A 22,320-nucleotide genomic window follows, 5' to 3' on the forward strand; every position below is an offset into this window, starting at 1 on the left:
AAATAATGACCCGATGTTGCGAAAAGGCAATGTAACTCTTGCATTGTTAATATAAACACAGATGACCTTGCATTTGCTCAACTTTCGTCTTCAAGACAGGAAACAGCAACTGATCTTTATCGGGCAAGTAGAATCTTCCACTTGCTTCTGCTGGGCTGACAGGGTGTATGTCAGAGCCCAGTAATGTCACTATCTCTTCAAAGCCCATGCTGAAAGCCTGATAGGGGCTTGAAAGGGAAGCTTATCCTGGGGATAGGCTTGTGTGTCCCAGAGACAGTATGGCCAGAGTCACAGGGCTGGAAGGCAGTGTGCACGTGTTGGGGGTGAGGGTGGTGATCAGAGAGAGAAGGGCCCCAGATTACAGTTCCGTGTACACAGTCACCAATTCATCATTTTCACAAACTTAAACATCCTCTAGGGTAATGTTTATTACTTAACAACAAATAAACACACCCCAAGAGCAATTGTTTTGTACATGAGGGTAGCTAGTGAGTCCTATATTCTGGACATACGATGAACTAAAACACTCACAAAGAATTGTTTATGAATTACACAATGTTTTGCGTCAGAAGGGTTTCAAACATCTGAACATCTTTTTCTCTGTTTCTGATAAAAATGAATCGGGTCTTTTTTCTTTTACAGTGTGCACACAAACACCCACATATCCATCATTGACACACACACACAGGTAGTTCACGGCAACCTACGACGACTGATGAACATTTTCTCCTAACTCTTCACGGGAAATCTGTCGCGTTGTTATTTCATAAACTTGCCCCCTAAATGAAGTCACCTAAATTGACCTTTCATTTCTTGATATACGGTCCATTGGGTCTGGGCTCCAAAACAGATCCTCTCAATATGAAATACATTCTTACTGTTCTTACTAATTAAATATTTCTCACCTAGCATAATACTTGCAGAAAACACCTTTATTTTATGTTTCTCTGTAGCCATTATATAGTCATACTCCTGTTTCCTTAGACATGTGATGAACTGATTTTTCTCAGGTTGCACCCACTGTGACCTGGCCAGAGACACTGTTTCTCACGGAAGGGACTTCAGTCCCACATCTTCTAGCTCCCGGTCCTCCCTCTGCGTATGTATCCACACAAGAATGATTCCTAATCAATACATGTGCATACACTTTTCCTTAAGCCTCCAGACTTTAAGTAGTATGAACTTTACATGCTGGTACCAGCCACTACCTATTCAATCAGAAACAATGCTACTATCATCTAAATTAAGGGTTGACAACTGTTTTCTGTAAAAGGACAGAGAGTACAAATTTTCAGCTTTGTGGGCGATACAGTTTCTGGGTCTCTGTTGCAATTAAGCAGCTCTGCCGTGGTAGCATGAAAGCAGCCATAGATGTAAATAAATGATTGTTTCCAATTAAACTTTATTTACAAAAACAGATGGAGGTGGGTGGTTTTGGTCTGTGGACTGTAGCGTGTTGACCCCTGATCTAAATCAGACACCCTTAGCCATGCTAACAACTGCAAGTCAGTTGTCATCCTGGTGAAATCACACTCATTAATGGTCTTCACATCCCCCCCGAGACTTATTTAAGAAATGTAAAACTTCAGTACAGTAGAGTTGAAAGTTGCTAAGACAGTAAATCTTAAAAGTTCTCTTCCCAAGGAAATAAACCCACATCCCCCTGGCTTCTCTTTGTTGCATCTATATAAGATGATGGATGTCAGCTAAACTTTACTGTGGTAAACATTTTGCAACATAAATTAAGTCACGCTGTACACTTTAAACTTACACAGTGTGTGTGTCAATTACATCTCAATAAAGCTAAAAAAAATCAATATGTAGATAGAATTACGACTCTCTAAATAGGTCCCTACCAAAACTATAATTCAAAAAGATACATGAACCCCTATGTTCATAGCAGCACTAATGACAATGGCCAAGACACAGAAGCAAAACCTAAATGTCCATCGACAGAGGAATGCATAAAGAAGATGTGGTACATACACACACACACACACACACACACACGTATACACGCACACACACACAATGGAATACTACTCAGCCATAAAAAAGAATGAAATAATGCCCTTTGCAGCGACATGGCTGGACCTAGAGATGATCATACTAAGTAAGAAAGAGAAAGAGAAAGACAAATACCATATGATATCACTTATATATGGAATCTAAAATATGACGCAAATGAACTTATCTACGAAACAGAAACAGACATAGAAAACAGACTTGTGGTTGCCAAGGGAAAGGGGATGCAGGAAGGATGCACTGGGAGTTTGGGATTAGCAGATGCCAACTATTATATATAGAATGGATAAACAACAGAGTCCCACTATAGCACAGGGAACTATATTCAATATCCTGTGATAAACCATAATGAAAAAGAATGTGTGTGTGTATATATATACATATATATATGTAACTGAATCATTTTGTTCTACATTAGAAATTAACACAACATTGTAAATCAACTCTACTTCAATAAAATAAATTAAAAAAAAATAGGTCCCTACTACAGCTATTAAGAAAAATGACATTCCATCTTCTGCCCCAAAGCACTTATTCCGTAAATATTGGCTACTGATGCAAACGACACCCAAAAGAGATGCATTTAGATGTTTTCTTTTAGCCTTTTCTTTGCAGCTCAGATAGTATCATTTCATTTAACATCCTTCATATTCAGTAGTACCTGTCTAGTCAAGACGGGCAGAAATGCTATTGATATATAGTAAATCATAGCAATGTAAAGCTGTAGAGGGATAAATCATAACAAAGCCACTTCTTCATAAGTATCTACGATGTGCCAAATATTATGCCAGGAAATCATACAGGACCTCATTTATCTTCACTACATCTTACAGATGAAAAAACCAACACCCGAATATATGAATTGAATCACTCAAGATTCTAAAACTAGTAGGAGGCAGATCTGGGACTTAAACCTAGTCTCCTGACCCACTCTTTGCATCAAAATGAAGAAGTCTCATCTTAATTTCCATCTACTTGATTTTCCTGATTCCTCACCACAAAATTGATGATCAGTGCTTTTGAACCCTAAAAAGAGTACCTTTCATTAACATTCAAGATGAGGATATTTTGGGAAACCATAGTGAAGTGGATTGGGCCAGTGGACCTGGGAAGGAATATGGCATCTTTTAAATGGTAATAATGACCCAGCACCTCCTGCCTGGTCTGGGACTTCTCAGCTCTAGAAGCCAGTGTGCACTACTCACACTGTCCTTCACTGTCAAGTTCATGTAATGTATTGTGGATGCCACAGGTGAGGAAATGAGGGGAAAACAAACGACACAAAAGTTGAAGGAATAAACTGCAGAAGACAGTGCTCACTGTTAAGCACAGAAAAGAATTTCAGAAACAGAGTAGTGCACGTGGATGTACTGCCCAGACCGAACTAACCAAGTTAGCTGTGTGTACCAGGGTCACTGCTGGACGGTTATCTAGAAAGAGGGCTTAAGAACTGGGCAGAAGACATAAACTTCTAGAATTTCAAATACCAGGTTTCCCAATACTCGCTCAGGATAACTTCTCATTCCTCATTATTCTACTATCTTAAAGGGATTTGAGGAAAATATGTTATGGCAGGGTTCAGAACTGATTAGTTGACAACCAATCAAAAAGCTTTGGGTAGATGGACTTACCAGAAGGTAATTCAGAGTGAACCAATCACAGGTGTCTTCATAAAAAAAATGAATCCAATATTTGAAAACAAAATTTTAAGCAAAGAAAAATGAAAACCACGTGTGTGTGTGTGTGTGTGTGTGTGTGTGTGTGTGTGTGTGTGTGTGTGTGTTGAGGGGTTGGCCTCTGGTGCAAGCAGAAGAGGGGAAAGTCCTAACTTTTGTATTAGAATAATGCTGACCCTACAGCTTTGAATTATTTGAATCTTTGCCCAAACATGTGTTTGCTTTCATGTCGACCAGACCTAGTAAATTTTGGCATAATCTGTCAGTGAAAAGAGAAACATGTTGCCTTGTGTGTGGCTGTGTGAAAAAGATGAAATGCTTCTGATGAAGTGTGAGGTCTCCTCAATTACCTGTCCTGGTCTTGAAGACAATAACCTTTAAAACATGTCAAAACTGTGAAACTGTTACTGCTGAAGGCAAAGGCCACCCGACAGAGCAATCTTCTCAGTTGTAGAGTAGGGCTCCTTCCCAGATGCTTCTCTCGAGTGTGGTCTTCGGGTCAGAACAATCTCTCCTTCGTGAAGAGTGCCGCTAACAACTTGTACTGGGTCATTGGGGGCATCTCCAAAGGGTTTCCCTGATGACCTAGCACATCAGGAGTGTAAATGAGTAAGTAATTTAAACCACGTGAAGTTTGGCTTCTTTTTCAAAACTACAGGAAAGCCTCATTATATCATAGTTGGTTATTACACAGATTCAAACAGTGTGCTATGAGTTAAACCAGGTCCCTGAAACATAACAACTGCATTCAGTTATAGTCTGATACGCCATGCCTAGAATGTAACATAAAATCATCAGACATTCCATTCCCCTATCAGTCCTGCGAAGATCAAAGACATTGACAATACCCAGTGTTGGCAAGGCTGGGGGAAGCCGGCAGTCTATTACAGTGTAGGTGGGAAGGAATCTGGTGTGACTGTTCTGGTGCGTAGATGGACAAAATGTTTAAAGATACCTAATCTCCAAATCTTTTCACTCTCTAATTCAACCTCCAGGGACTTATCACAGTGGGAAAATGGGTCAAAAGCTCAAGGTTCATCAGAGCACTGTTAAGAGAGCAAAAATATTGTAAACACCCACAGGAGATTAAATGGTTTAACGAACAGTATATACCATCCCTGAAATATTTTGCAGACAAAAACAATATTGATATCAGACATGAGAAATCACCCATGATATTGTTATTTATGAGGAGTAGAAGAGAAAAGGAACAAAGAACAAGGTTAATATGTAAGTGTATAATGTACATAGCATCTAAACACTAACTGCTTCAGAGTAGAGGAATTTGGAGTAATGCTTTACTTCTTTCTACTTTTTATGTCTTGATTTTTCCATGTATCTGTATTAATCTTTGTAAATCAGTAAAAAACTAATGAAACAAACAATCAATTTAGTTGTTTGTCCCTCTCCAAGCACCTGCATGATAAAGATGCCCCACTGTGTATGTTAAATGATTTGCTTTCTCCCAAGGAAAAGCTCCATCAGAAAATACAGGCGCACAGGAAGAGGAGAGGTTTTTTGTGTCTGTGGCCTGTTGGTACGCACTTGCATTAGTAGCTACTCTAGAGATAGAGGAATCAATAACTTGGCCCTAATAGCTTGTTAATCATCACGCTGAACTTAAGGTTCACTTTTATAAAATAATCTTGAAACGGTAATAGCCCTGCTGTTTCACGTGGCTTTTCTTTCCAAGGGCTTTATTAACGTGACCTCACTCATCACGCGGCGTGACTGTGAGCTCTAGCCCCCAGCAATTACCTTCCATTTTAAAGCTCCAGGCTCAGAGAAGGGCAGACGTTGGCCAGAACCCACAAAGGCTATAGCAGAGGTGGACAAGTAAACTTTATTCTTCTGCACTTTGGCCACTGTTCCATGGTCAGGGTTTTCCACTTGCTGATCCACTGACCAGGAACCCAACGTTGGAGCATCTCACATTTGGCCCCTTCCCTGTATGACTCCTCACAAATAGTAATTTTGATTCAGATCGATCGATCTCTCTTTCTCTTTCTCTCTCTCTCTCAATTCTGGGAGGTCTATGGTAAAGGATTTAGATGGGTCTGGTTTGGTTTGGGAAAACTGTTATACTTCGCATAGTCAAAAGATGAGCAAAGGCATCTGGTAGCGTAACGGTATCAGAGAGCTCTACGGGGGTGAAAAACGTGACAAATTCCTACATGCCCGTAATGCCATTTTGAGTTGGGGTTAAAAAAAGAAAGAGGAGTATGACCACCCATCCATCAAGCATCAGAAACTCAAGGATGGAAGGTGGACCTAGAGAGCTTTTTGACGTTAAAGCCACAGCTAGAGATACCAACTCTTTGCCAGCAATTCCGGGCAAGGCCCCTGGGAAAGGCTGGTTGTAGAAAGTGCTGGATCTTCAAGAGGAAATATGAAAACGGAAGTGTTTAGAGTGTCTTCTTCTCTTGAAACATCGAAATAAAATGTTGATAAATGCTTCCTCTTCTACTGAGAGAACAATAAGCAAAAACAACCCCTCTCTCCCCCAGGGCAAGTGGACCCACCACCTCCATTAAAACACAGGACAGCACAACCCTCCCCACGGGGAGCCAAACTCTCCTTGCCTCTCCCAGATGAATGTCCACACCTGAAGTTCTCTGCATGCATCCTGTTAGCTGGTCATAAAGAGGGAGCATGAGGCAGTGACATGGATTCTGGACCCTGACCCTTATAAGAGGATCGCCTTCCGGTGGGAAGCGTCATCAGAATCAGGCGTCCTGAGTTCTCTGACGCCATTGACTTGACTACGTGAGTGGTGTGCTTTCACGCTTCTATCTCTTTACTGGGACTAGCACAAGAGAAGAAACTCAAGATTAGCAGGGTGTGAGGACACGATGAGAATTTACTACACAGATTTTCTAGACGGTGGAGAGAGAGACCATGTTCAGTCTGCATATATGTAAGAGAATGGATTCGAGGGTTCTAATAAGGTATTTTAGCCAAGCTACATGTTGTAGTGATTCTAACCTCTTATTTACCATGGCCTGCAATAGTATTGGAATTGATGTTTTTAAAAAATGTTTTGAACTCTCCAAAAGACAAATGGGAGATGTATAAAAATGGAGTTGAACCATTACCACAAAAGATGAATAGTTTTAAGTAATTCAATAGGCTTAGAACGAACTGTGAATTTGTCTCTCTATCCCAACCATCATCCTTGTCTCCTTTATCTCTCTTGTCTGAAGGGATTTAAGAACTTGGTCTAATAGAATAAGTTGACTGGGGGTCTAGTTCTGTTTTTACATGAATGTAGGCCAGCCATTCTCAATGCCTCTTGGAGGAAGGCAGTAGTACAGAAAACACATTGTATTAGCTGTTGTTTTGGTGTCTTTTTAGAGAATACATTCACCATCCAGAGATCCCTAGCTCTTCTACCATAAAAATGGGAAGCTCAGGTGCAGGAGCCTCTGCAGAAAAGTATGTAGATATTAACAAGGTCAAATACCACAAGATCTTACTCATTTATCTTCCCTGGGACTGAAGTAGAGCTAAAATTGAAAGCTGTTCTTTATCTCGCTCACCTCTGCTTATCCAAGGCAAGTACATTAATCACACTGTTTATTTATTTGTCTCTTCTCGCCTTTTAGTTCTGATCTTTCATAAAAACTCTAAGAAATTCATCTCTCAAGTGCTGAAACATATTCTCAAAAAACACAACCACACAATGTCCGACAACTCCTTCTATGTTGGGAAGGACATAAAGTTTCAGGAAAAGAAGAAGTACAACTATATCAATAGTCCACCTTCATTGTAAGATGTGTTCTGTGTTCAAATATGTTGAACTATGAATAGCATATATCAAAATCAAGGACATCTAGTGCTTGGGAAAGCTCATCAAATTTCAACACGGATGGCGCAAAAACATTTTACTTTTAAATATCTGTACTTGTCAACTGAACCGCAATGTGGTCCTTTAAGGACAGTTCTGGAATAATAGGAATAACTGCTTCTTAACATACAGAATTACAGACAAATCAATAGCTTTACATTCAACACACTTCTCTTTTAGCGACAATCATTTTGGGTGTATATATTTCCATCTGATGATCTGTTATATTTGGGGGAACTTTATTTAAGAAGGCATCTTACATGGGATTTATCCCAGGGATGCAAGGATTCTTCAGTATATGCAAATCAATCAATGTGATACACCATATTAACAAATTGAAGAAGAAAAACCAAATGATCATCTCAATAGATGCAGAAAAAGCTTTTGACAAAATTCAACACCAATTTATGATAAGAACTCTCCAGAAAGTGGGCATGGTGGGAACCCACTCAACATAATAGAGGCCATATACGACAAACCCACAGCAAACATCATTCTCAGTGGTGAAAAACTGAAGGCATTTCCTCTGAGATCAGGAACAAGACAAGGATGTCCACTCTCACCACTATTATTCAACATAGTTTTGGAAGTCCTGGCCACGGCAATCAGAAAAGAAAAAGAAATAAAAGGAATACAAATCGGAAAAGAAGGAGTGAAGCTGTCACTGTTTGCAGATGACATGATACTATACATAGAGAATCCTAAGGATGCTGCCAGGGAACTGCTGGAGCTGATCAATGAATCTGGTGAAGTTGCAGGATGCCAGGTTAATGCTCAGAAGTCTCTTGCATTCCTATACACTAATGAGGAAGGATCTGGAAGAGAGATTGAGGAGGTACTCCCATTTGCCATTGCCACAGAAAGAATAGAATGCCTAGGAATGGACCTACCTAGGGAGATGGAGGACCTGTATGCAAAAAACTGTAGGACACTGATGAGAGACATTAAAGATGATACCAACAGATGGAGAGATATGCTATGTTCTTGGATTGGAAGAATCAATACGGTGAAAATGACTAAGCTACACAGGGCAATCTACAGATTCAATGCAATCCCTGTCAAATTACCAATGGCATTTTTTATGGAACTAGAACAAAAAAATCTTAAAATTTGTATGGAGACACAAAAGACCCCGAATAGCCAAAGCAGTCTTGAGGGAAAAGGGCAGAGTTGGAGGAATCAGACTCCCTGGCTTCAGACTGTACTGCAAAGCTACAGTGATTGGGACAGTGTGGTACTGGCACAGGAACAGAAACGTAGATCGGGGGAACGGGATAGAAAGCCCAGAGATAAACCCATGCACCTGTGGTCAACTAATCTGTGACGAAGGAGGCAAGGATATACAATGGAAAGAGGACAGTCTCTTCAATAAGTGGTGCTGGGAAAACTGGACAGCTACATGTAAAAGAATGAAATTAGAACACTCCCTAACACCATACACAAAAATAAACTCAAAATGGATTGGAGACCTAAATATAAGACCGGACACAATAAAACTCTTGGAGGAAAACACAGAAAGAATGCTCTTTGACATAGATCACAGCAGGATCTTTTTTGATCCACCTCCTAGAGTAATGGAAATAAATTTAAAAAATGGACAAATGGGACCTGATGAAACTTCAGGGCTTTTGCACAGCAAAGGAAACCATAACAAGACGAGGGGACAGCCCTCAGAATGGGAGAAAATATTTGCAAATGAAGCAACGGACAAAGGATTAATCTCCAAAGTATACAAACAGCTCAATATTAAAAAAAAAACAAACAACCCAATCCAAAAATGGGCAGAAGACCTAAATAGACATTTCTCCAAGGAAGACATATAGATGGCCAAGAGGCACATGAAAAGCTGCTCAACATCACTAATTATCAGAGAAATGCAAATCAAGCTACAGTGAGGTATTACCTCACACCAGTTAGAATGGGCATTATCAAAAAATCTAGAAACAACAAATGCTGGAGATGGTGTGGAGAAAGGGGAACCCTCTTGCACTGTTGGTGGGAATGTAAATTGATACAGCCACTATGGAGAACAGTATGGAGGTTCCTTAAAAAACTGCAAACAGAACTACCATATGATCCAGCAGTCCCACTACTGGGCAAATACCCAGAGAAAACCATAATTCAAAAAGACACATGCACCCCAATGTTCATTGCAGCACTATTTACAATAGGCAGGTCGTGGAAGCAACCTAAATGCCCACTGACAGACGAATAGATAAAGAAGATGTGGCACATATATACAATGGACTATTACTCAGCCATAAAAAGGAACGAAATTGGGTCATTTGTAGAGACGTGGATGCATCTAGAGACTGTTATACAGAGTGAAGTAAGTCAGAAAAACAAATATCGTATATTAACGCATATACGTGGAACCTAGAAAAATGGTACAGATGAACCAGTTTGCAGGGCAGAAATTGAGACACAGATGTAGAGAACAAACGTATGGACACCAAAGGGGGAAAGGGGCATGGTGGTGGTGGTGGTGGGATGAATTGGGAGATTGGGATTGACATGTACACACTGATTAAAAAAAAAAAAAAAGGCATCTTACAAACATCCTTTTAATGTCTAAAACTGCCCTGTCCCTGATCATAGGTGGCTACTGAGAACTTGAACGTGGCTAGTCCAAACTGAAATGTGCTGTAAGTGTAAAATGCATATGGGGTTTCAAAGACTTAGTGTGAAGAAAGAATGTAAAATCTCTCATTGATATTTTTATATTGAATATTATTTATATTTTTACATGTTGAAATACAATATTTTGGATACACTGGGTTAAGTAGACTATATTATTAAAATTATGTTCACCTGTTTCTCTTTAACTTTTAAAATTTGGCTATTAAAATTTTTTAAATGATATATGTAACTCACACTATACTTTTATTGAACTGCACTAGGCTAGAAGAGTTCAATTTGCAGAGGTACTTGCAGATGAGCCAATTTATCATTCTGATCCAATAACTGCAATATTGTTGAGCATTAAAGATAAATATTACAGTCATTTTAAAATGCTTCAAAAACATTTAGTATGAGAATCTTAACTCTCAAAAATGATGCATATATCTCATTTTCTTGTATTCCCTCTGTTGGCTTCGGTGGCTGTGAGCTTATCACTAGGATTTATCTTAAAGTTATTATTTAAGTTCTTCAAGATAAGTACAATAGAGTTGATTTGGAAAAGGTGACAAGAAAAACACACCAATGACTAACAACAAATACCGTGGTGAATATACTTTCCAAAGCATAAAAGGAAAAAAAAATTCCTAAGAGGAATGGCATCAAAACTTCCCTACAAAGTATTTTAGCAAAAAATTAACTCTTTAGCTAAAGGATGTGTAGCTTCTTCCATTTTCTTTGCTGTGGCCAGAACAAATCTTGAGAATATACTAACAGGTTCTTCTCTGAAAAACCAAGAAAGGAAGTTCAGGTTTGACATAAATACACTACCATGTGTAAAACTGATAGCTAGTGGGAACCTGCTGTACAGCACCGGGAGCTCAGCTTGGTGCTCTGTGATGACCTAGAGGGGTGGGATGAGGGGAGAGTGGAAGGGAGGTCCAAGAGGGACGGGATATATGTATACATACAGCTGATTCGCTTCACTGTACAGCAGAAACTAACACAACATTGTAAAGCAATTATGCTCCAATTTAAAAAAAAAATAATGTTCATATATCAGATAGAGATGTATGTGAGGGGTTGTATCCAACAGAACGTTGTGTATAATCATTGAACATGAAAGGTTCATGGAGTCTTCTGTGTATCTGCATGTACGTTAATATTGTCATGGTTGTTATGATACCAGACAGGTCTCCTCCCAGGTCTCACCCTCAATGTACATTTCATTCTATAACATTCTCCGGAAAACCAAGAAATACACCCCTCAAGGAAGACTACAGAAGATCATCATTTAGTTGCTCCCTGTTAGTCACCAATTCTCGCAGTCTATTCTAATATTTATTAAACTGGGGAGAGTTCACACCTTCCACTGCCAATTACCCAGGCGCATGTTTGATCAACACTCCCAGGCTGTCTAGTTACCTGAGAGTGACTAAATAATTATGGAGCAGCTGATACTACCGCTGTTTTTTCCATCTCATTTACATCTTGAGCAGAATGCACACCCCGACAGACTGAGCTGCTCAAGACTCCGCTTTTCTAGTAATTCTAATAGTGTTTCCACGTCCTGTCTTCCTGCCCAAAGACAGTGTAAGCCAACGTCTTTCCCTTTTTACCTTAACTGGAGGCAGAGATTCATTTGCATGACTTAAAACCTCACACCAGAATATTCATACTCAGGATCATCTGGTAGGCTGGCTACAACACAGAGAGCTGGGCCCCAAACCCAGGTTTCTGATTCAGGAGGTCTGGGGTCAGGCCAGAAGATCTGCAAGTCTAACAAGTTCCCAGGTGATGCTGCTGCTGGTTAAAAGACTACACTTGAAACCTACTGCCTTAGACACCTGTGCTGTTAGTGTTCTGCATATGTCCTCATGCAATGGGGGAGGGAAGGAAGGAAGGAGGGAGGGAGGAAGGGAGGGAAGGAGGGAAGGAAGGAAGGAAGGAAGGAAGGGAGGGAGGAAGGAAGGAAGGAAGGAAGGAAGGAAGGAAGGAAGGAGGGAGGGAGGGAGGAAGAAAGGAAGGAAGGAGGGAAGGAAGGAAAGAAGGAAGGAAGGAAGGAGGGAAGGAGGGAAGGAGGGAGGGAGGGAGGAAAGAAGGAAGGAAGGAGGCAGGGAGGAAGAAAGGAAGGAAGGAGGGAAGGAAGGAGGGAGGGAGGGAGAAAGGAAGAAAGATAATTATCCAAGTCTTACTAGGGTCTGGTACCACATTTAACACTTTATATCTCAAGGTCATTTAATACTTCTGATAACATGAAGATAGGTATTATTATATACTTTTCCAGGTGATGGATATGAGGCTTAAACTGGATAAGTAAGTACCCAAAAGGGTATACAGTCAGTAAGCAACAGTCATCACATGAACCCAAGCAGGCTGATTCCAGAACCTTCACCATGATGCTGCGCTGATCTTCTGGCAAAACGGACTCATGAAAGTGTCTAGAGCGTGTACCATCATCCTGATCCTTGCCCTGTCAGAGATCACAGTGTAGTCTCTCTGCTGCCAGGCTGATTACACAGCCACCACCAGAAACTGAAACTAAATAATGAGGTTATGTACAAGGGTCCGCCTAGAGTTCTGTTAACTTGTACTTGGCCAGCCATAGTTTTCAATAGGGTGGGCAATTTTAACACATCAGATGCAAAAAGTGTGGACTGTGATGATGTAGGGATTAAACTGAGAATGAATGTTGCAGGGGTTGGGGAGTGATGCAAGGAAAATTAAAAGGAAAGAAAATTTGTAGGATATTGGAATAAACATGGAAACTTGGGTACGTGTATAAAGGTAAAGGTTAGAGAATTTATGAACTTTATATGGTTTTAAGTATCCATGCTCATGTATTGTTTTCCTGTTAGAACTACCAGCAAGTCTACTAGAGAATGAACATAAGGCTAACTGTTCCCTTCATATAATAGACATAATGATTCAGATATAAGGAAGAAACTAGAAAAGAATCACTAAAGAGAACGTCAAATTCAAAACATTCAACTAAATGTAAACTGAGTGTGCATTTTGCGAATTCTTTCCCTTCACTTTTCCTTTTATAAAGTAAAATCTGCCTTTTATAGAACATATTCCCCATAGAAATACACTACAGAAAACAGACCCAATAAAGTAGAGTTTTGTTCAAATACTTTCCTTCGATAGATGCTTTAATTTGCTGAGGAACATATGACTGATTGTAGTTTATCTGTTCTGGGAACCCACCAAGACTTTCTGCAAGGGCGTTTCTTCTTATTCTTCTCCTGCTATATAGCTGTTCTTTCCAATAATAAATGATGCCCAGGTTGTCATGGGATTCAGGAGAGAGAAAAGAGGGGGATTATTTATGCACCTGAAGGTTTTAGAGATTTGGCCTCAGCTCAGCTTGGATCCAGAGGGACTGCGAGGTAAGGCGTGGTCTGTTCTTATTGGCGGAAGTCCTAAGATGTTCTAACAGGCTCCCGGGCATCACTGCTTTGAGGGGCGCAGAGCGGCTGAATTCGTTTCAGGACCTCTGGAAGTGCTGTCACTGTTGGCTCAGTCCACTGGTCCTCTGGCCTTTGTTTGTCTGCATTAGGGTTAGAGCTGAAATGTCAGGAAAAACACAAGATCCCTCTGTTCCGCTCAAAGCTGACTCAACTGGTTCAGACCACCTCCATTCAAAAGGAGAGTAAGGCGTTCGTCCTCCTCGGCTTGTTAAGGCAATAAATCTCCCTAGCATATGTTTTCCTGTTTCTTGCCATTCTAAATACCTATTTCTCAGAACAGTTTGTAAAAGTTTTGGATTGTCTCTAACTCGGGCTGTCCTTCCAGTTTGCGAAGCAGAAGGATTGGGTTGAAGGTTTTCACAGGCAATGTGAATCATAACAGAGTTGCCTGAAAACAAATGCCTTCCTACCTCACCTCTGACAGAGACAGAAAGGGATGTTTCAGAGACTCTCTTGGCAGGATATATTTTTTTTAATTTTTAATTTTTTTCAGAAGAAATAATCTTGTTTTAAAATTTAACATCTTTATTGGAGTATAATTGCTTTACAGGATATTTTATTTCTGAAACCACCTCAATCTGATTTTGCTTCTTTTGGTAGCAGTTTTCTCTCTTCTGACAGTAGCGACAATGGCTCTGAAAAACTGATTTTTAACCTGGATTTCACTTTAAGCCATTTTTCAGAATCTGAGGATCACTGAATGTTAGAGTTCAACAAAATCCCTGCATTCAAACAGAACTGTATACAGAAGCCCGAGATGTAGCCCACGTTAAGTGTTAAGGTACTTTGGTTGAATCCAGGTAAGTTGTCCAGAGAATCTAATCCAAACCTGGCTTCTGGAGGACTTCCTAAGGAACTTCTAGGGCTTCGTAGGACCCAGTGTGAAAACCAGTGATCTTGTCCAGGTTCTCCATTTTAGTGAGAGGTACCTAAACTTGGTGGGTTTTATTCCATGGTCACATGTTAAATGCGTGGCAGGTTGAAATTAGAAACTAAGGCTTTTACTTCTTTTTAGGCCTTTCCACAACACAGCACAGCAATGTCGTGAATAGGCAAGGTACGTTTACAGATCTAAGGTTGTCCGTGTTAAGAGAATTATTTTGGTAAAAAACAAAAAACAGGGCTTCCCTGGTGGCACAGTGGTTGAGAGTCCGCCTGCCGATGCAGGGGACACGGGTTCGTGCCCCGGGCCGGGAAGATCCCACATGCCGCGGAGTGGCGGGGCCCGTGAGCCATGGCCTCTGAGCCCGCGCGTCCGGAGCCTGTGCTCCGCAACGGGAGAGGCCACAACAATGAGAGGCCCGCGTACCGCAAAAAAACAAAAAACAAAAGAACAACAGCACTTCTTGTTGTCTTGGATCAAACTATGGGAAAACATCCCACCTAAGCAGAAATCACCCTGCACACCTTGATCACCTGTGTTCAGGTAAAGAAAGGTGTCCTGCCCTCTGGGAGTCACTGAAGCCTTTAGCTGGGACAGGGACTGACAATGGTAGGTCCTGGCACATGGTCGTCCCTCTCCTCCCTTTCTGGTGTCCTTCGCCACAAACTCTCTGAAGACACTTTTGTCTGTTTTCCCACATGACAGTTTATTTGCCCAACTAATCCTTGCAAATGGAATAACACGGAATAAGGTTGTAAAGGGTTACTCTTCAGGGAACATATTTTCTAATTATTCTTAAATTAAAAGAGTATTTTTTTTTTATTTTTTTATTTTTATTTTTTTGCGGTACGCGGGACTCTCACTGCTGTGGCCCCTCCCGTCGCGGAGCACAGGCTCCGGACGCGCAGGCTCGGCGGCCATGGCTCACGGGCGCAGCCGCTCCACGGCATGTGGGATCTTCCCGGACCGGGGCATGAACCCGGGTCCCCTGCATCGGCAGGCGGACTCTCAACCACTGCGCCACCAGGGAAGCCCCTAAAAGAGTATTTTAACGGCCAGAGTTTCAGACACTATGGAAGGAAATGGGAGTGATCAATTTAAAGCAGCATTTATTATTTTCTTTAAATGAGATAATCATATTCAATGCCAAAAACTTGGAAAACACAGAAAAACAAAAATTACCACATTCACCAATCCAAAATAATTCCTGTTAACATTTGATTTCTTCCCTTTCATTATTGCAATGCACCTACATACACATTCTTTTTCTTTACAAAGAGGGTCCCCTCCTGGATGTAATGCCTTGTAACTTTTTAAAAACAATTTTTAAATTTTAGAATAGTTTTGGATATACAAAAAAATTGTGATGGTAGTAGAAAGAATTCCCATATGCCCTAAACCCATTTTTCCTTCTTATTAATATCTTGCATTTGTATAGTATATTTGTCACAATTAATGAACCAAGTTTGACACATTATCATTAACTAAAGTCTATAATTCATTCAGCTTCCTTTAGTTTTTACTACTTTAGTTTTCCTGTTCCAGCTTAAAAACATGTTACAAACCTAAGAAAATATGATAACTAAATGCAATTCCAGGATCCCATCCAAAATACCACATTACATTTAGTCATCATGTTTCCTTAGGCTTGTAACATGCTTTTAAGAGTCATATATTGTGAATGATTACCCAGGTAAATAAACAGTCTTTGAAAGCACGGTTTGTAAGGAATGCAGTATTTCACTGAGGAACACTATCATAGATCATTTACCCACTTACTTTTCAGCATTTAGGTTGTTTAAAAGTTTTTACTATTAGAAATGTTTAAAGATATACCATTATACTTACACACTCATGCTTAACACTTAGGGTATATTCTTAGAATTGGATGGCTAGGTCAAAGGACGCTCACGTGCTTAAGGCTTTAGAGACACAGTAAGAGACAGTGTGTCACGGACACGCAGCATGAGGACTCCGAGGGGAATGCGGGCTCCGTCCAGACACACGGTGTAGCTCTGGGCAAGTGACTTAACCAGTCTGAGTGTAACTGCCTCATGTTTAAGATAGAGTAATAATAATAATGATAGCAACAACAACAGTATCTATTTCAGAGGGTCTTTGTGAGGATTAAGCATGTGTGTATTAATCAGGGTTCTCCAGGTCAATAGAACCAATAGGATGTGTGTGTAAACATAGTTTTACATATCTAAACATTTAAATATATGTATTTTATATAATATGTATTTAAATATAGAATATATATTTTAAATATATATATATATATATATATATATATATATGAAGAGATTCATTATAAGGCATTGGTTCATGTGATTATGAAGGCTGAAAAGTCCCAAGGTCTGCCATCAGCATGCTGGGGACCCAGGAGAACAGAGGGTGTAGCTCTAGTCTGAGTGCAAAGGCCTGAGAACCAAGAAAGCTGACGGTGTAAGTTCCAGTTCAAAAGCCAGCCAGCTCAAGATTCAAGAAGAGCCCATGTCTTAGTCTGAGTCCGAAAGCTGGAAAGGATGGATGTCCCAGCCGAAAGCCATCAGGCAGTAGGAGTTCCCTCCCACACAGCCTTTTTGTCCTATTTAAGTCTTCAATCGATTAGATGAGACCCACACCCATTGGGGAGGACAGTCTGCTTTACTCAAGCCACCCATTCAAATGTTAATCTCACCCAAAGTCACCCTCACAGATACACCAGAATAATGTTTGTCCAAACGTCTGGGCACCCTGTGGCCCAGTCAAGCTGACACATAAAATTAACCATTACAGTATGTAAATAGCTTAGCATTTAGTAACTACCTGCTCACAATTCCCTAGTAAAGATCAACTATAGAGGCACACAATACACTGAGCCTTCGCTGAGTTACTGATAAAGAACATTCCTTTCTTTTATTTTAGAACTTACAGTCCTTGGATACAAAATTGGAATGAATCGAGGTACCCGGCCCCAGCCTGTGAACTGTGCAGAATAAGCTTTCGATACTCCAACAGTGGATTCCGGAGCACTATGAAACCTGGTACAAACAAGATTTCTTTTTCTACCTTATAAAGATTCACCCTACAATGACTTCTCTCTACTTTATGTCCCACATTGTTAAGTTTCCATAACTAAAGAAAAGCCCAGATGGGAGTTACAGGCCCTGGGTTCTCATTCCTTCTGTGGCTTTGAATAGGTATGAACATGTGGGTAAGCCACTTGTTTTCTCAGGGTCTCAGATTCCTCATCTATAAATAGAAAGTGTAGACCATGATCACTCTAGCTTGTTCACGTGTACATTTCCATGACTCTGTGCAAATATATAGATTTCCTTGAATACGCCCACAACCAGAGAATAAGCAGACTGTGGAAGGCTGGTGTCCCATTACAAAGCAGATCCCTCAGCCCTATAGCAATTGGGTGGGCAGATGGGGTAATCAGCTGGTTGATTCAAAGTCCCAAAGTACTTAAATTCTCCCTTGAAGGCAATACACTCTGGAGTGAAGAAAAGTGAACGAGAAGATCTGTGATGATGTGCTGAACATGGAATTCCTCAGGCAAGGGTCATGCATGTTTCTAAGAATTTTGAATGCCTGTGTCACTACACTGTTCTCCAGAAAGTCTATAAAAGGTATACTCAGGAGGGCTTCCCTGGTGGCGCAGTGGTTGAGAGTCCGCCTGCCGATGCAGGGGACACGGGTTCGTGCCCCGGGCCGCGAGGATCCCACATGCCGCGGAGCGGCTGGGCCCGTGAGCCATGGCCGCTGAGCCTGAGCGTCCGGAGCCTGTGCTCCGCAACGGGAGAGGCCACAACAGTGAGAGGCCCGCGTACCGCAAAAAAAAACAAAAAGTATACTCAGGAAAGAATATTCTTGAAAAGCTGCTCTCCTCAGGATGGGAACGGGAGGCATCACTGATAGCTTGGCCAACATTCCTGTCTCCTGGATGTCTTTCCCCAGACAGAGGAAAATGAGTCCTACTGCTCTCGCCTGGGAGGGATGGTTGGAGGGTGGGGACAACCGAGCAATCATTTCAGTAAATAGCTCAAAGCTCCTCAGAGACAAGGGTTCAGGGGGTAAGGCTTGAGGAGCCCGCAGAGCTAGCGGTGGTCCATGGTGCTGGTGCAAACCGGATGAAAGGAGCATGGAAGGGCCCCGCCCCCCGGGAGACATCCGTCAGCGATTTTATTGGGCATTTCCATCACCCTTGCAATTTGCTCTCATTACTTAGTTAATCCTCACTGAGTGCTTTCCTGTGAAGAGAGTCAATGTCATCACCCGGTTTGCACAAGAAGAAAACAGAGACAGAGGGAAGTTGGCTATAAAGCCCACCTCTTAGGAAAAAGCTAAGGGGGAATGAGGTGAAACAGGGAGTTATCTGTGACCCGCTCTGTCCGCCTCCCCTTTGCGTTCTGGGAGACAGCTCAAGTGCTCAGACTGCTCTAAAGAAACAGCCTTCCACTCAGGGACTTTATGCTTTCTTAGTAAGAATTAAGGATTAACAGCCCTATTTTTCCAGGAAGCTTAACTGAATCTCCTTCCCATCTTAGAGACCCTTTCCCCTTTCCCCATCCCCCATACACACACTTTCCCAAGGCTTTGGAGAAATTCCCCTCCTGCACAGACCACCAGACCACAGAAGCTAATTTAAGGTAATGAGCTCAGCAGGGATCTAAGTGCTTTCTCTCAGCCCTTCCTCAAGCAGCCAGAGAGCTTCAGGGTGTCAACTAACAGCTCACGGATGTTAAGGGTGACGACTTCCATTCGGAACCAGTCAACCTGGCTCTGTCTCACAGTTGTAAACTGTTCCTGAACCTCTGGACCGGACTCCACATCCCAGCCGGCTGGCTCACACTCCCCGATCACTGGGCTTGAAAGGAATGAGGCAAAGATGGTGAATGGTTCAGCACAAGGTCATCGTCCATGAGTTCAGTGAGAAACAGCCACCACCTTGCGAATGAGTCAGGGGTAGCATCATTTTTCTATCAATAGGAGAACACGTCATTACCTTCTCATAATGAGTCCTCCATTGCCCCTGGCCACCTCAAGTATTTTCAGTGACCTCCAAGTAACATCATCTCACAAATGACCTAAGTCCATGATGAGTTACGGCGGAACACCTCTGGGCTTCAGAGGCTAAGGCATTCACTGAGTTCCAATAAACATTTTGTTTTCAGGCACACGAAGGAAATGCACCAGGACGACTCCTTGTACTAAAATGAAACATTTGAACTAGGTGATTCCTTTGATCCGTCCATCCATCCTCACGCATTCTGCAAGACAGTTTTATCAGCTACACTTCTCCTAGCAATGCGCTGAGACCCTTACGGTCAGATTCTTCTTCTTGGGGCTACTGGAATATTTTGATGAAAAAAAAGTCACATAGTGTTTCCAATTCCCCTATGATCAGAATTTACAGGAACGTACCTCATGGTTGTCACCAAGGCTGGAAGTAAGCATGCTCACCACTTCTCCCCCTGCCCTACACTTCGGACAAGGCTGCAGCTGGAGATATGGTTGGAGGTATGTTAGAAGGGAGAGGGAGAGAGACAAAGAAGAGACTGGGTACCTCAGCCTCCATCCTGAGGGCTAAACAAAATTAGGGTGACTGCATGAGAACACGGGGCAGGGCTAGTTCTTCCTCTGTGTTTAGCCTTCAGCTCCACTGATGACACACATCCCTCTTACTCGAAGGGTAAGATTTTGGAATTAATTACTGACTCACCTAATAGATCCTTTATGCTAAAGGACTAATGAATTCTAGCCTGTACTTTTCAGAATGAATTCAGTAGATAAGATTAAGACCCATCCAGCTTAACAATGAACATGGATATATAGTTGGCAAGAAGAAGAGTTAGTGTCTTCTTTGGAATCTTTGGTTTGCCTCTCAGAATATCCATAACGCTAATATTTGTACATTAATTTTATGGCTTACAAAGCATCTTCCTACATATTACCTCTGTTAACAGTTTTAAGCATCCCTGTGAAATAGGTAGAGGGGATATACGGTCCTCACATTACAGATGGGGAAGCAGAGATACCACGCAGTTACTCACCTGAGCTCATGCCCAAGGTGATGGGACTCCAAGACTAAAGACAAATCCCACATCCTTCCCTTTATATCACGGCACCTTTGGATTTCAAATTTTGAATTTACACTGAACTCCATTTCTCTCCATGAATTCCCGTTACCGAATTCAGTTTTAAGATTGCTGTTCACCCCCTGCCACAATGATCTGAGCCTGTTCAGTTGCTGCTAGAATTACTTCCAAAAATGGTTAACCAATTTCACAGTCAAGAAGTGTATTAAACACAAATACTTATTACCAGCAAGGAACTCTTCTAAGCACTAAAAGCTCTCCAAAGTTGAAGGCAGCCCCTGCCTTAAAGGAAGTGCCAAGAAGAAAGATAAGACTTGTGTATGAGTATGTTTAATAGTAAAACATAAATAAAATCATAGGAAACATCAAAATTAGGCTCCTCTATACCTACTACGTAACCACTTGTTTTGTATTATAAAATCTGACTAAATCTGTATAAAATAATCCATTAAATAAATATATAAAATGGTGCACAGAACCCAGATAATAGGTGATGACGTATATTAGGATTTATGCAATGCTGTCACATACCATATAATAGCTAATTTTTAGTGAGCATTTATTATGTGCCGGGAACCTAAGTGCTTTACAGTATTAAATCATTTTAACTCTCACAACAACTTTTGAGTAAGATCCTATAATTATCCCCATTTTACAGATGATAAAACAGAGGCATAGGTGTGTTTAATCTCTTGCCCGAACCGCACAGTTCAAATCTACCCAGTCTGGCTCCTGAGACTGTGCTCTTAAACATACAATATGCATTATCCCATTTAATTCTTGCACCAACTGTAGGAGAGAAGCATTATTATGTCCTTAATTTTGTAACTAAGGGCACTGATGTCTAGAGGATTGGGGTTCCTGACCAAGAACGAACACAGAGCCAGTAAGCTGAGGAGCTGGAATCCAGGGTATCCTTCTCTAAATCCTATAATTCAGGGCGGAGCATCTCAACTCAAAGACATAAGGCCCAATTGCTCTGGCTGCAGAAGGGCTATTTTATGATTACCTGAAATAGCTTATTCTCTATATGTCTCTTCCTTAACTCTTGACAATGACAAACTCACATTGTACCTACTACCTTTCAGATTATTCTTAGGAAGAATTCGTGAGGATATTCCTCCCACTCAGAAATCAGATTCTCACATAAAAGTATATTTTAAAAAGCCTACTAATGAAATGAGAACTATAAAATGTTTAACCTAAATGCCAGTAAATTGAAACTCACATCCAGCAAATATAATCAAGAGGGCATTATGCAGATTAATATGCGATACTCATCACCGTAAAGTGAGATTAGAAAATTGTGTAGTAATAGCTTCATAAATTATTGCCCACACAGGCAATAATTACGTGGGGTACGTGGCATTACAAGCAATCGTTTTTGTCTTTACGTGAAGCTAAGTGCGAGCTTTGAGGAAGTAACTGGCTGCTGGGTGAAAAAGATGAAAGAAAACCCAGCATTTGTGTTAAAATAACCCTAAAAAGGACATGTGTCGTACACCCATCAGAGCAGCCAAATACTCAACTACCTACACACCAGACACAAAATCATTGCACAACCTTTAGGGGCCTTCTTCTGCTTGCACTTTTTGAATTGTGTACCATGTAAAGACAAAACAAGTTAAAAAAAAATCAAAGTCCCCCCTCATCATAATCCCCAAAGCTCCCTTCCCCCTTTCCTTAATGAACTCTCACTCTCTGAGAT

At 41.1% G+C, this 22,320-nt stretch overlaps 1 protein-coding gene and 1 pseudogene across 2 annotated transcripts in view; one reads left to right on the forward strand and one right to left on the reverse strand.

The window, feature by feature from the left end:
* Nucleotides 1-22,320, reverse strand: part of NRG1 (neuregulin 1) — a 1,016,158-nt gene that overhangs the window by 309,990 nt on the left and 683,848 nt on the right. The gene's annotated exons all lie outside the window — the stretch shown is intronic.
* The window catches only part of LOC132512784 (ribonuclease H1-like), a 48,006-nt pseudogene continuing 45,627 nt past the window's right edge, over nucleotides 19,942-22,320 (forward strand).

This window comes from Lagenorhynchus albirostris, chromosome 21 (genome assembly GCF_949774975.1).
Source record: "Lagenorhynchus albirostris chromosome 21, mLagAlb1.1, whole genome shotgun sequence".
NCBI classification, from domain to species: domain Eukaryota; kingdom Metazoa; phylum Chordata; class Mammalia; order Artiodactyla; family Delphinidae; genus Lagenorhynchus; species Lagenorhynchus albirostris.